At 38.9% G+C, this 13,439-nt stretch overlaps 1 long non-coding RNA gene across 1 annotated transcript; it reads right to left on the bottom strand.

Moving 5' to 3' along the window:
* Positions 1-1,134: 1,134 nt before the first annotated feature.
* On the bottom strand, positions 1,135-12,880 carry LOC113085122 (uncharacterized). The gene is made up of 5 exons (XR_003283993.1): positions 12,715-12,880; positions 4,683-4,712; positions 2,840-4,595; positions 2,587-2,718; positions 1,135-2,406 (listed from the first exon to the last, which is right to left on the bottom strand). It is a non-coding gene; the product is annotated as an uncharacterized LOC113085122 (long non-coding RNA).
* Between the last annotated feature and the right edge of the window lie 559 nt (positions 12,881-13,439).

Raw genomic sequence — 13,439 nt, forward strand, 5'->3', positions numbered from 1 at the left:
CATTTCACTTCAGCAAACCTGAATTAGGGATCTGCATTAGGGTCATAAACTTTGGCATCAGGACTGGCACCAAGGTAGGACACATCTGGGTGCACAACAAAACCACAAGGTGAGACATTCACATTGAACAGTTGAGAGTAATGTTCCAGCACCTCAGGTTCCCTGTTAAGGCCTCTTTTCATTGCCCTAGTTTTAGGGCTGGGACAACGCGTCGAGGTCATCGATGACGTCGATGCAAAAAATACATCGACGCAAAATATGCGCATCGATTCGTCGACCTGTTTTTATTTTCTCTAAAAAAACGTTTGCAAAATGTCTACCTTATGTGCGCTGAATAAACGCGATGGCCGGATCAACATTCTGTCTAACGTTATATAACCAATCCAGGGGTTTTTCTGCATTGATCTTTTTTTTTGGCGGCTGTCAAAGCCTTATTTGATCGGTGAGTGATGTAGAATAGAATGAGTGCTGCGCCTGACGGGGCGCGTACGAGAGAGAGCCCCGGCTGCGCGCGCACTCACAGTCTTCAAACAACATGAGCGCTTCTTGCTCTCTCTCTCCCTTGTGCATATTAATCAAAATCATTAAACACGATAGAAAAAGGGCGAAACACCAAAGTTTCACGCGCGCTCGCGCACTCACAGTCTTCAAACTACACGAGCGCTGTCTTGCTCTCTCTCTCTCTCTCCCTCGTGCATATTAACCAAAATCATTAGACACGATAGAAAAAGGGCAGAATGCCAAAGTTTCATGTGGAGCATTTGGGGATTTTTTTTCTCCATGACAGGCTGCTGGCTCCCACTGTTAATTTTATTTATTTTATTTTTTTTTTTTTTGGAAAAGCACTCTCTGTATTAGCTTAAAGCCCTCAAGTTTACATTGGTTACTGTATTCTTTAAATTGCTCTAAACAAGTATTTTGGGTGACCTTTTTTATTGAATGCTAGACATCAAGTTGTTGTTATTTTCAGCTGAAAGAAGAACTTTTTTTCAGTACGCTAGGCCCTATTTCAGTAAGCTTGTTTCAGTAAGCTATGTGTTTTCAATGCTTCAAGGTTTTATTGAATGCTATCTCTATACAAGTGCAAAGTAATGCATTCTTAGTCAGTATTTTATTTTGTAATTTTAAGAGCAATAAACATATATTGCAATGTTAAGGAATTCATGTTTGTTTCATTCAGATATGTAAATCAACATGTATAAATTGTTAGTGGTCAATTAATGGGGAGATAATCGAAATCGAATTGGTCTGAAAAAATGAATCGTTAGATTAAATGATGCAACGAAAAAATAATGGCTAGATTAATCGTTTGAAAAATAATCGTTTATCCCAGCCCTACCTAGTTTACTTTACACCCCTGAGTACCTCCTAACAAACGCTTTTAGATCATTTTGTTTGGACTGACTTTGATTGTAGTTGCAGCCGTCTTGTGATCACATGTGCCATCAAACTACAGCAAGAGCAAGAACAGATCAACTACTCAGATCAGACGCTTATGCTGTCCTCAAACCAGCTGTGCAGGCCTTCATGACAGCACTTCATTCTCACTCAACAATAACCATCAAGTGTGTTCTATTGTGTTCTGGTGTTCACTGTACTGATCTGCATTCAGAAACACAGCTAGAAGACTACTATAGATAAACTCAAACACACCTCTTTACCTACACTCCTCCCTCTTTATTTTGCTTTACCTTGGCTGCTCCTTTTCTTCCCCTTTACTTACACTCCTCCCTCTTTCATCCCTTTACTTCTGCTGATCCATGTGATCTAACTCTATTACTGATCAAATAAACAATATTCACACATTGTGAAAGTGCACATCTGGAATAGCAGAGGCAACATGCTAAAATGAACTGAACAAAAAAAATAAAAATAAAAAGTTGGTATAATAAAAAGTGTTTTCTAGACTCTTCATCCTTTCTCAGAATCCATCACTTCAATGTTACATTTACTCCCCTCTCTTCTCCTGTCTAGTTCACTTCATTCCATCCTCAAACCAATTCTTCCTCTTAATACCTCTTAATTATTATCTAATTTCTTGCAAATTATGAGCATGATGTGGAAAGTGTTTAAATGGGGTATAACAGGGCCATACAAAGTTATTAAAGTTTGATATGGTACAAATGGTATTAATGCTTTTAACATTTTCCTCAACATAATCTTCACTTTACAGTTAAAGGCAATGTAGCCTCTAAAATCCACCTCTTTTTTTTTAAGTTGTGATCCTGTTCCGCACATAATTTTTCACACCAGTCCATGTTCGTTCCTTTAAGGCTTCTGACTGCTTTAATGCATCTCTCACAGTCTTACCAGGAACTCTGCAGGTCTTTATGAAATTCATCATATGTTTTTCAACTGCTTTTACCTAAGAGTCCTCCCATTTTCTTTTTGAAGGGATTGATGAACCTATAAAATGTAAAAAGGCATCCTAATTACAACTAAACTCAGTGAGTTATAAACAAATTAACACAGTTTCTTGTCTTCTTCACTGTAGCCTTTAATAATTTAGAAAAACTGGTTATTGATGGCTGCATATAATGTTTTCTGTAATTGATTGTTGCTAGTATGGTTTTCATATCTTTGTACCTTGATGTCTCAGTGAAACAGATTGTTGATCAGTGTCCGCTGGTGTTGTTGTCTGAGGGAAGTCACTGCAGCTCTCTTCCTCTACATCCTCCTCATCACTGGACATGGCATCATCTTGTGCCTCAAGTTGCTCTACAAAAATAAAATAAAACAACCACTCCTATCCATCAAAAAAATATACAGTTGCGGCATATAATAGATTTGCAAACAAGTACAGAACAGACTCAAATAAACAATTCAGTTATACTCTTACCATTAGGGTCAATTTCAATGTCATCAAGCCGCTTTCCTTTAAATTATGACAGTGTCCCTTTTTCCATTGCCATCAAGACTTTGCTCATCTTTGCGAGCTGCAAAGTGCCCTCTGGTAACCGGTAGTACTGTCTGTGTATTCTGATATCGTGACCGAGGAAATCAGCTGATCTGCTTCATTCTCATCGATGTTTTTCCTGAGCCTAGTTGATGAGAGTGCTTCGGGATTCTTAATGCAGCTCTCCTTATGCACTCTCCTCCTCTGTAGGCAGACATTGCTCCAGATCTAGCAAACATGAAGGGATTCTCAGCTGGCACGCCACAAACCTCACGTGTTTCAGCAAGCAGCTCCATGGCAGAAAACAATGAAGGCTTTAGGAGCACAGGAACCTTTCTACTCCGTTTACCACGAATCTCCACTCTGGTGAAGTGCTTACACAACTTCCTCTCAAATTCAGAAAGACAGATGGCTATGTGTTCATGTAGCTCAGGAGAATCCCGGCTTTGAAAAGCTGACAAAAGCATTTGTGGCACCTCACCTTCTCTTCGTCTATTGAACAGGATGACTTGGGACAGTGTGACTTTGGCAAGAGCAGCATAGTTGTGTGCAGAGGGACTGTTTTGGAGTTTATTTAGTACTTCCTCGTGTTTCTTTACAAGATGTGCTTACAGGACTTTGACATCCTGGGTAAATGGAATGATCTGTGGTGCATTCCACTTGGCTTCTTTCAGTGTGGTTAAAGCACCAGCAGAGATGTACTCATTCCACCTTGCTTGGTGTACTTTACGAAAGTTCCTCGCATACTCTGCTTGCTCATGATCACCATAGATCATGGCATTACTCTCGACAATGCTGCATATCTTGCTCAAAGAGTGTCCCAGTTTTAGAGCTAAGGAAGGAATGCGGTATGTGTTTGTCTCTTCATCAAAGCCAGAAACAGTTTTCCCAGCTGATATCACATGTTTAAAGTTTGCTGGTATTATGAAGTGCACCATGGTTCTCTTTGGCGTAGTCTTTCTTGCTTCAAGAAGAAGTCTACCAACCTCTCTGATCTTCTGTCTGATGTAGTCATGTTTGGTCACATCAGATCCCATCCTGTTGAACATGTGCTCTCCCAGCTGCATGATGCTTGTGTCACTGTGAATAGTGCGTGAAACTTCATCATAGTTCATCACAGAAAGAATTTTCTTAAGCCCCTGACAGTAAATACAGTGAATAAATTCTTTGGCATTTTTGCTCTTTTTAGGACGTTAACAGGCAACCATCTCCCCATGACCTTTTCTTACCACAGATGTATTGTGGGCAAAGTTTCCCCTTTTTCGAAGAAGATTTAACTGGATTCACTGTTGTTTCGAATGTTTTGGAAATGCTACAGCCTTTGCAACCTCCACCTCGCGATTGCGATGGACAAACTCAAGATGTCCTGCCAATTTTGAATATGGCTTAGAGCAATAAATGCAACACTGTTTTTTCTATATGATTTGCGGTTCTTCTTCGGTGTTGGCATTGCCTGAACAAATGTCCATTTGTCAAATGAGGCGTCTTTATCTTTAGTTTGGCCTTTTATCCTTTTTGATGAGAGTGATGTCATGCATTTTTCAGATGAACTACCTGCCTTACAAATGCCAACTGTACTGCTCTCTGCGATGTCCTGTCCAGAAGCACTGTCATCTGATTCATCTGAGCTGATCTGGGGCACATAGTCTACATCGCTGTAGTGCGAGATGTCTGAATCACTGCAGGCACTTCCAGAAAACTACATAAGAGAATACAACACTTAGTCAAATCATACAAAATAACTCCTTTAACCAAATGTTTTAAAACTTGCATAATGGGATAATACCTGTCTTTTTCTTGATGTCCTTAGGTGCATCTGGAAGAGAAGAAAAACACACAAATAATACAAAGACGTGTGCAATGACCATTCAGCAACCAACGCACTGCTGCTTATTACACAACTCTAAATCTTAAAAAAAAAAAAATATTTATGCCTTATTCTGAGGTCAGAAACCCCAACTAATCACAACTGGATGTTATTTAACACTGCTGGGGTTTGAATGTGTGCTAGTAAATTCATCCAACAGCAAATCTAAAATCCCTGACAGAGGTAATCTAGTAAGAGTTACGGTAATGACAATATACATTTATATTTATATTTTATATGCAGAGTATTTCTGAATATACCAATCCGGTAACACTTTCTATGAAGCCTGTATGTATAATACATAATAAGGGTATTCTTAAGGCATTATAATGAATGCATAACGCATTATATAAAAACCTTATAATATGTTGTTGTGTCATCTCGTGAATAATCATAACACTTATAATACATAAGTATTCGTGGTTGTAAGTTTAAAAATATGATTATTTATAACACAAAATGAACACCATATTAAAGGGGGGGTGAAATGCTTGTTTTCACTCAATATCCTGTTAATCTTGAGTACCTATAGAGTAGTACTGCATCCTTCATAACTCCAAAAAGTCTTTAGTTTTATTATATTCATAAGAGAAAGATAGTCTGTACCGATTTTCCCCGGAAAAATACGACCGGCTGGAGGCGTGACATGTGGGCGGAGCTAAAGAATCACGAGCGCCAGTAGGCTTTTGCGTTGAGAGCGTTTGGAAGGTGTGACACCGTGAGGACAAAACCAACCAAAACAAATCATGGCTAACAGTCAGATTCAGCGTATATTTATGATCCAGAATCAGATCCCGAGGCTGAAATTTAACAAGAGCAGCATCAGCAATGACGTCTCTATGTGGTATGTACTGAAACTGTATATATTTGCTTAGCGGTTTTGGAAAATGACTAAGTTCCACTTTGTCGTCTTTTTTTTTTTTTTTAAGCTGTACATGTGGAAAGTGCAGTTTGAAGACAACATCGCATGTTGTTTACTTGATGTGCTTACGCGCCGATAGCTAAGTTAACAACACAGAGATATTTTAAGCAGTTTTGCTCACCGCATGCAGATCCAACACACGATTGTGACCCTTTTTCGTTGGGACTGCATCATCCTTAAGAAATAAACGATGTGCAAATCCGGCGTCAAACTGGGCCTTGTTTGTAAAACAAGCATCTTCGAAATGCAGGGAACAAACACAAACACTTGCACAACTCCGTTGATGCTCTGTAAAAATAAACTCCATCCACTGGTCCCTAAATGCTGTTTTTTTTTTTTGGGTAATCTGTGCAGGGTTGTCTTGCCCTGGCAACCAAAAACACACTTCTTTTGTGACATTTCGCGACACTCTCGCTCTGATCAGTGAAGTCTGTTGTGCTCTCAGTGCTCTGCTATACGGGAGCGCGCGCTCTTCCGGCAGACGTGCCCTTAGGACCCATATAAGGAAATTCCGCTCCATATAATGTCACACAGACCCATACTCTAAAACAACTTTCCGAAACTTGTGACGAACCGGAAGAGGTCTTTTTGGAACAAAAATACTCCTTCAAACGTACAACTTAATTTTTGAAACTTTGTTCATGTTTAGCATGGGAATCCAACTCTTTAACCTTTTCGCACGTAAGTTCTAAAATTGTCAGACCAGCAGTCTGGCGTGAGTTTTTTTCTGCGACAGTTATTTTGCAATCAGTCGCGTTCTAATTTCCATGGAGACGCATGAACCTTGTCATGTGACATTTCAGTCAAAATGGCGTGCACACGATGGATAACCGTCTGCAGGTGAGTAGCTTGAATATTTCGCTTTATTTAATTTTTTTATTCAAAACCTCTCAAATAATTTGTTAGCGTGTACCGACTATGGTTGAAATGGTTCTGTTTGCTACCCCCCCCCCCCCCACTGCTGTGAACTTCGCTTGCACATGGTACTTTGCATCTCCCCCAGAACAGCTGCGTGACAATCGGTGCATCTCCCCCAGAAACACCACGTGACAATCGGTGCATCTCCCCCAGAAACACCGCGTGACAATCGGTGAGTAGTAGTATTTAGTTGTTAATTTTATTCTGAAGCATCTAGAATTATTTACAAGCATGCAATAAATATGAATAAAGATTTTATGTCATAAAAATTATCTTGTAAAACGGACTGCTCAAAAATGTGGTCGTTCACGTCATTACTATTTGTTTGTCTGTTTTGCATAAGTTATTGAAAAAATGTTCCATAATCCGTGCATTCAGGAGGTAAAGTCAGGGTTCAGTTGAATTGATACGTTATACATAACGTGAATATACCAAAGCACATATTTGACGCAATTTTCTTGTTTATTTTAGTATATTGCTCACCGAGTTTTATATCTCTCAATTGCAAAGCAAATCAAAAGATGCCATGTTAAAGCAGAGTAAAGCTACATGGTATGACATTGTTAAATGATATTTTCCTAGCCTACAAAACATTTGTGCAAGTTAATAAGTGAAGTGTTAACTTCGTCACTTCCTGTTTGTTGTTGACGGCTGAACTGCGTTGAGCTCCGTCACTATATTCTTTTCATTGACTATTTTTAACTTAAAAATCTATTTTATACACCATCATTTCCGTTTATATAACGCGTGAATATATCCTCTATTGTATTCTACAACAAAAACAATTAGAGCGACTCGCTATCACTAGATTTATTTTGATCTCCCGGGTCCGCTATTAGCTTTTAGCCAGTTAGCATCAGCAAGCGTGGTTGCTGCTAACTGAGCTTACATTGCTAATACTCTATTCACACACATTACCACTGCTGTACTCACTGTTACTTGCTTTAATGGCGGATGAATGTCTCCACTCTGTGCAGCTCGAGCTCGAGGCCGTGGGGAAGTAGATTCGCGACCTGGAACAGAGGCAGGCCAAGCTGAGAGAGCGGAGAGCCGCGCTGGATTCATCCCGGGCTGACGCTCACAAGTCCGGGGTAAGTATACAGCGTGCTGTTAACAGTCCCACCACGTCTACTCCGTGTGTTTCTCTGCGCAGGCCCGGTGCACCCAGGACGCGATCTTCCCAGATGTCCTTCACTGCGACGCCGGGACACCACGGACCCTGTGTGCATCCACAGCGGAGGACGCGAGCCGGGTCCCGGGCGACGACATCTCCCCCTCCTGCCTTCGAGATCTCCATCCAGAACCGCTTCGCTCCCCTCCGCGAGACAGGACGCGACGCTGTGATCATCGGAGACTCCATCGTCCGACACGTAAGTGCTACGTTAGCCGAAGGTAAAGTGCACACTCATTGTTTGCCTGGTGCTCGTGTTCTCGATGTTTCTGCGCAGATACCCGCGATCCTGAAGGACGACGAGAGCCCCAGAGCGGTCGTGCTTCACGCCGGGGTTAACGACACCACGCTGCGGCAGACGGAGACGCTGAAGAGGGACTTCAGGAGCCTGATCGAGACGGTTCGCAGCACGACGCCCGCGGCGACGATCGTCGTGTCAGGACCACTGCCCACGTATCGACGAGGACACGAAAGGTTCAGTAGACTTTTTGCTTTAAATGAATGGTTGTTGTCATGGTGTAAAGAACATAAACTGCTATTTGTTAATAACTGGAATCTTTTCTGGGAGCGTCCTAGACTGTTTCGTGCTGATGGATTACACCCCAGTCGAGTCGGAGCGGAGCTTCTCTCTGACAACATCTCCAGGACACTTCGCTCCATGTGACTAGTAAGACAATTCTCAAATAACCATTATGATGAGTTTTGTTCCACCCGCTTAAATGATAAAAGTACTTGTGCTGTAAAACCTATTAAGACTGTGTCTGTTCCCCGAATAGTGAGGTCAAAATATAAATATAAATATAATGTAGGATCTAGAAAAAATCTTATCGTAATTAAACCAGAAAAATGTAAAGTAAATGAACAAAAACAATTTTTAAAGTTTGGGCTCATAAATATTAGATCACTCGCACCAAAAGCAGTTATTGTAAATGAAATGATCACAGATAATAGTTTTGATTTACTCTGCTTGACTGAAACCTGGCTAAAACCAAATGATTATTTTGGTCTAAATGAGTCTACTCCACCAAACTACTGTTATAAACATGAGCCCCGTCAGACTGGTCGTGGCGGAGGTGTTGCAACAATATATAGTGATATTCTCAAAATTACCCAGAAAACAGGATACAGGTTTAACTCTTTTGAAATACTAATGCTAAATGTTACTCTGTCAGACATGCAAAAGAAATCTAATGTATCTCTTGCTCTGGCTACTGTGTATAGACCACCAGGGCCGTATACAGAATTCCTAAAAGAATTTGCAGATTTCCTCTCAAACCTTTCTAGTTACAGTTGATAAGGCGCTAATCATGGGAGATTTTAATATTCACGTTGATAATACAAATGATACATTAGGACTTGCGTTTACTGACCTAATAAACTCCTTTGGAGTCAAGCAAAATGTCACCGGGCCCACTCATCGTTTTAATCATACACTAGATTTAATTATATCGCATGGCATCGATCTTACTGCTATAGATATTGTACCTCAAAGTGATGATATTACAGACCATTTCCTCGTATCGTGCATGCTGCGTATAACTGATATTAACTATATGTCGCAGCGATACCGTCTGGGCAGAACTATTGTTCCAGCCACCAAAGACAGATTCGCAAATAACCTGCCTGATCTATCTCAACTGCTATTTGTACCTAAAAATACACATGAACTAGATGAAATGACTGGCAACATGGGCACTATTTTCTCTAATACATTAGAAGCTGTTGCCCCAATCAAATTGAAAAAAGTTAGAGAAAAACGTACTGCACCATGGTATAACAGTAATACTCACTCTCTCAAGAAAGTAACTCGTAGTCTTGAACGCAAATGGAGAAAAACTAACTTAGAAGTTTTTAGAATTGCATGGAAAAACAGTATGTCCAGCTATAGACAGGCTCTAAAAACTGCTAGGGCAGAGCATATACACAAACTCATTGAAAATAACCAAAACAATCCAAGGTTTTTATTTAGCACAGTGGCTAAGTTAACAAATTACCAGACGCCACCTGATTCAAATATTCCACCAACGTTAAATAGTAATGACTTTATGAATTTCTTCACTGATAAAATAGATAACATTAGAAATACAATAGCGAATGTAGATTCTACAGCATCTAACACTTCAGTTTCATCCATCGCACCCAAAGATAAACTGCAGTGCTTTACAACCATAGGACAGGAGGAGCTAAATAAACTTATCACTGTATCTAAACCAACAACATGTTTATTAGATCCTGTACCCACTAAATTACTGAAAGAGCTGTTACCTGTAGCCGAAGAACCGCTTCTCAATATCATTAACTCGTCGTTATCTTTAGGACACGTCCCAAAACCATTCAAGCTGGCGGTTATCAAGCCTCTTATTAAGAAACCAAAACTAGATCCTAGTGACCTGGCAAATTATAGGCCTATTTCAAATCTTCCATTTATGTCTAAAATTTTAGAAAAAGTTGTGTCTGCTCAATTGAGCACCTTCCTGCATAAAAATGATATGTATGAAGAATTTCAGTCAGGTTTTAGGCCCCACCATAGCACAGAAACTGCACTTGTTAAAATTACAAATGACCTGCTCCTTGCGTCAGACCAAGGCTGCATCTCATTTCTAGTCTTACTTGATCTTAGTGCTGCGTTCGACACCATAGATCATGACATACTCATAGATCGACTACAAAACTATACAGGTATTCAAGGGCAGGCTCTAAGATGGTTTAGATCCTACCTGTCCGATCGCTACCATTTTGTTTACTTAAATGGGGAGTCATCTCATTTATCATCAGTAAAATATGGAGTGCCACAAGGATCCGTCCTAGGTCCCCTTCTATTTTCAATATACATGTTGCCCCTTGGTAATATTATTAGAAAATACGGAATTAGCTTCCACTGTTATGCTGATGATACTCAGCTATATATATCAACGAGACCAGATGAAACTTCCCAATTATCTAAGCTAACAGAGTGTGTTAAAAATGTAAAAGATTGGATGACAAAGAATTTTCTCCAATTAAATTCGGATAAGACGGAGATATTAATTATTGGACCAAAAAACACTACACAGAATCTTGTAGATTACAATCTGCAACTAGACGGATGTACTGTTACTTCCTCTACAGTCAGAAATCTGGGTGTTATATTAGACAGCAATTTGTCTTTTGAAAATCATATTTCCAATGTTACAAAAATTGCATTCTTCCATCTTAGAAACATTGCCAAGCTACGAAACATGTTATCTGTTTCTGATGCAGAAAAGCTAGTTCATGCATTCATGACCTCTAGACTGGACTATTGTAATGCACTTCTAGGTGGTTGTCCTGCTTCTTCAATAAACAAGCTACAGGTCGTCCAAAATGCAGCAGCTAGAGTCCTTACGAGGTCAAGAAAATATGATCATATTACCCCAATTTTACAGTCTCTGCACTGGCTACCTATTAAGTTCCGTATCAGTTACAAATTATCATTACTTACCTATAAGGCCCTAAATGGTTTAGCTCCAGCGTACCTAACTAGCCTTCTACCACGTTACAACCCATCACGCACCCTAAGGTCACAAAACGCTGGACTTTTGGTCGTTCCTAGGATAGCAAAGTCCACTAAAGGAGGTAGAGCCTTCTCACATTTGGCTCCCAAACTCTGGAATAGCCTTCCTGATAATGTTCGGGGTTCAGACACACTCTCTTTGTTTAAATCTAGATTAAAAACACATCTCTTTCGCCAAGCATTCGAATAATGTATCTTTTTAATTGTGAGTGTAGTTGCATCTGATCAAAGGTGCATTTTTATTCATTAGCTTGGGTTACATAAATTTTACTTTGTTGGATCAGCACCTATGCTAATGATGTCTGTATTTTGTTTCTATGTTTTGCCACGGGATTCACATCCCGTGGTAACTAGGATTTACACAAGCTCCAGTCTGGATCCAGAACACCTGAGAAGAGATGATGCTGACCCTCAGAGGACCCCAGATGATGCTAACCCTGAATGAACAAACAGAACTAACAATTATTCCTAAATGTGTGACTTAATCATATAATAACTTAATTAATAATATTGATAGTTCATCGTCTAGCTGACTACGTCTTGTATTATTATTATTTTTTAGTTTTTCTAAAATCCTGTCAAATGTGCACAAACTACTAGCTACTACTAAATATTGTAGAAACATAATTTTCTGTAAAGTTGCTTTGTAACGATTTGTTTTGTAAAAAGCGCTATACAAATAAACTTGAATTGAATTGAAAGTGTGACCATATAGTCTATACAATTATTATATTAATATATGGTCACACCTCACTTATCAGCTTGCTCAAATGTTTGTATAGGGAAATATAATTTGATGATGTCATACCATGTAGATTTGACTTTTTTTGGTAGTGAGAGATATGTATAGCATATGCACAGCTGCACTACTTCCTGAACTTCAGCTAGCTCCTTTGTTTTCTGTCTGCCATTATTGGACAAACTGACTAATCTAGGTGTGCCTGACCTAAGGAATCACAGCAACAATAATCCGACAAACCTGGATTAATCAGTTTGTCCAATAATGACTGTTCTGCCCCCGCTTCTGTGTGTGTATGGCGTGGCCTAGCCTGTTACATCAGCTCGGCAGATAGTTAACAGTTTCCCCAAGACAAAGAATGAAGCTTGTTTATCCTTTCCAAACTTTACTCAGGAAGCACTGTAAAACTGCAAGGAACAATACATTTCAGTATTCCATTCAAATACAGAAGTTGTTTATGAACAACATTGATATTTAATCTGATAAACATATAAAAATAAATGTGCCAGCTTAATGCTAACTTCTATGGGAATTTACATTACGAAGCTAACGTTTAGCATATGCAATCAAAATACACATTTAGAACGAACTTAACTTCATTAACAAAGGATCTCATTACTATTATTCTTAGTGCTAGATGATGAGATGACTATATGGCTTCGTACTTACAGGCAAACGTGTTTTCTGACCAAATTAAATCAAGAGAGAAAATTTCAGTCCACTTAATTCACCGAGAGACATTGAACTGACTCGAGACTTCAAGTAAAACGTAAACAACATGCTAGGTTAGGAATCACCACAAGAGGTCTCTCTTTGCCCAGATAAACAACAGAGCATAACAATGACAGACCGGAAACAAAGGAGCTGGCTGAAGTTCAGGAAGTAGTGCAGCTGTGCATATAGCCCAAAAAGAATGTATGTTTTGGGCTTCATGTATGCTTTATTAAAATGTAAGGTAAATGTATAATAGTTTGTATTAAACATAAATGTTTATTATTACTATTACGAAACAGAAAACAAATATATTTACAATGACTAACAATTAAAATAGGATCATAAACAAACACAAAATTTGTAAAAATACTCTGACTTTTGGTAAATGTTTTTGTTTAAAACAAACTATATTATACATACTGGTACCTTTTATATTTAATAATATAATTACAATAAATTATAAAGTATCATCATAAATTCATTAATATAGGCTACTCTGACTTTTTACAGGCTTAATAATGCTTCATGAAAACCAGTCATATCAGCTTTGTAAACAAATATAAAAACAAATATATGTACAATAAATATTAAACAAAAAACTATAAATATACTGACTTTTAATAAATGGTTTTGTTTAAAGCAAACTATTATACACAATAATATGATTACAATAAATAATA

This window comes from Carassius auratus, unplaced genomic scaffold (assembly GCF_003368295.1).
Source record: "Carassius auratus strain Wakin unplaced genomic scaffold, ASM336829v1 scaf_tig00041457, whole genome shotgun sequence".
NCBI classification, from domain to species: domain Eukaryota; kingdom Metazoa; phylum Chordata; class Actinopteri; order Cypriniformes; family Cyprinidae; genus Carassius; species Carassius auratus.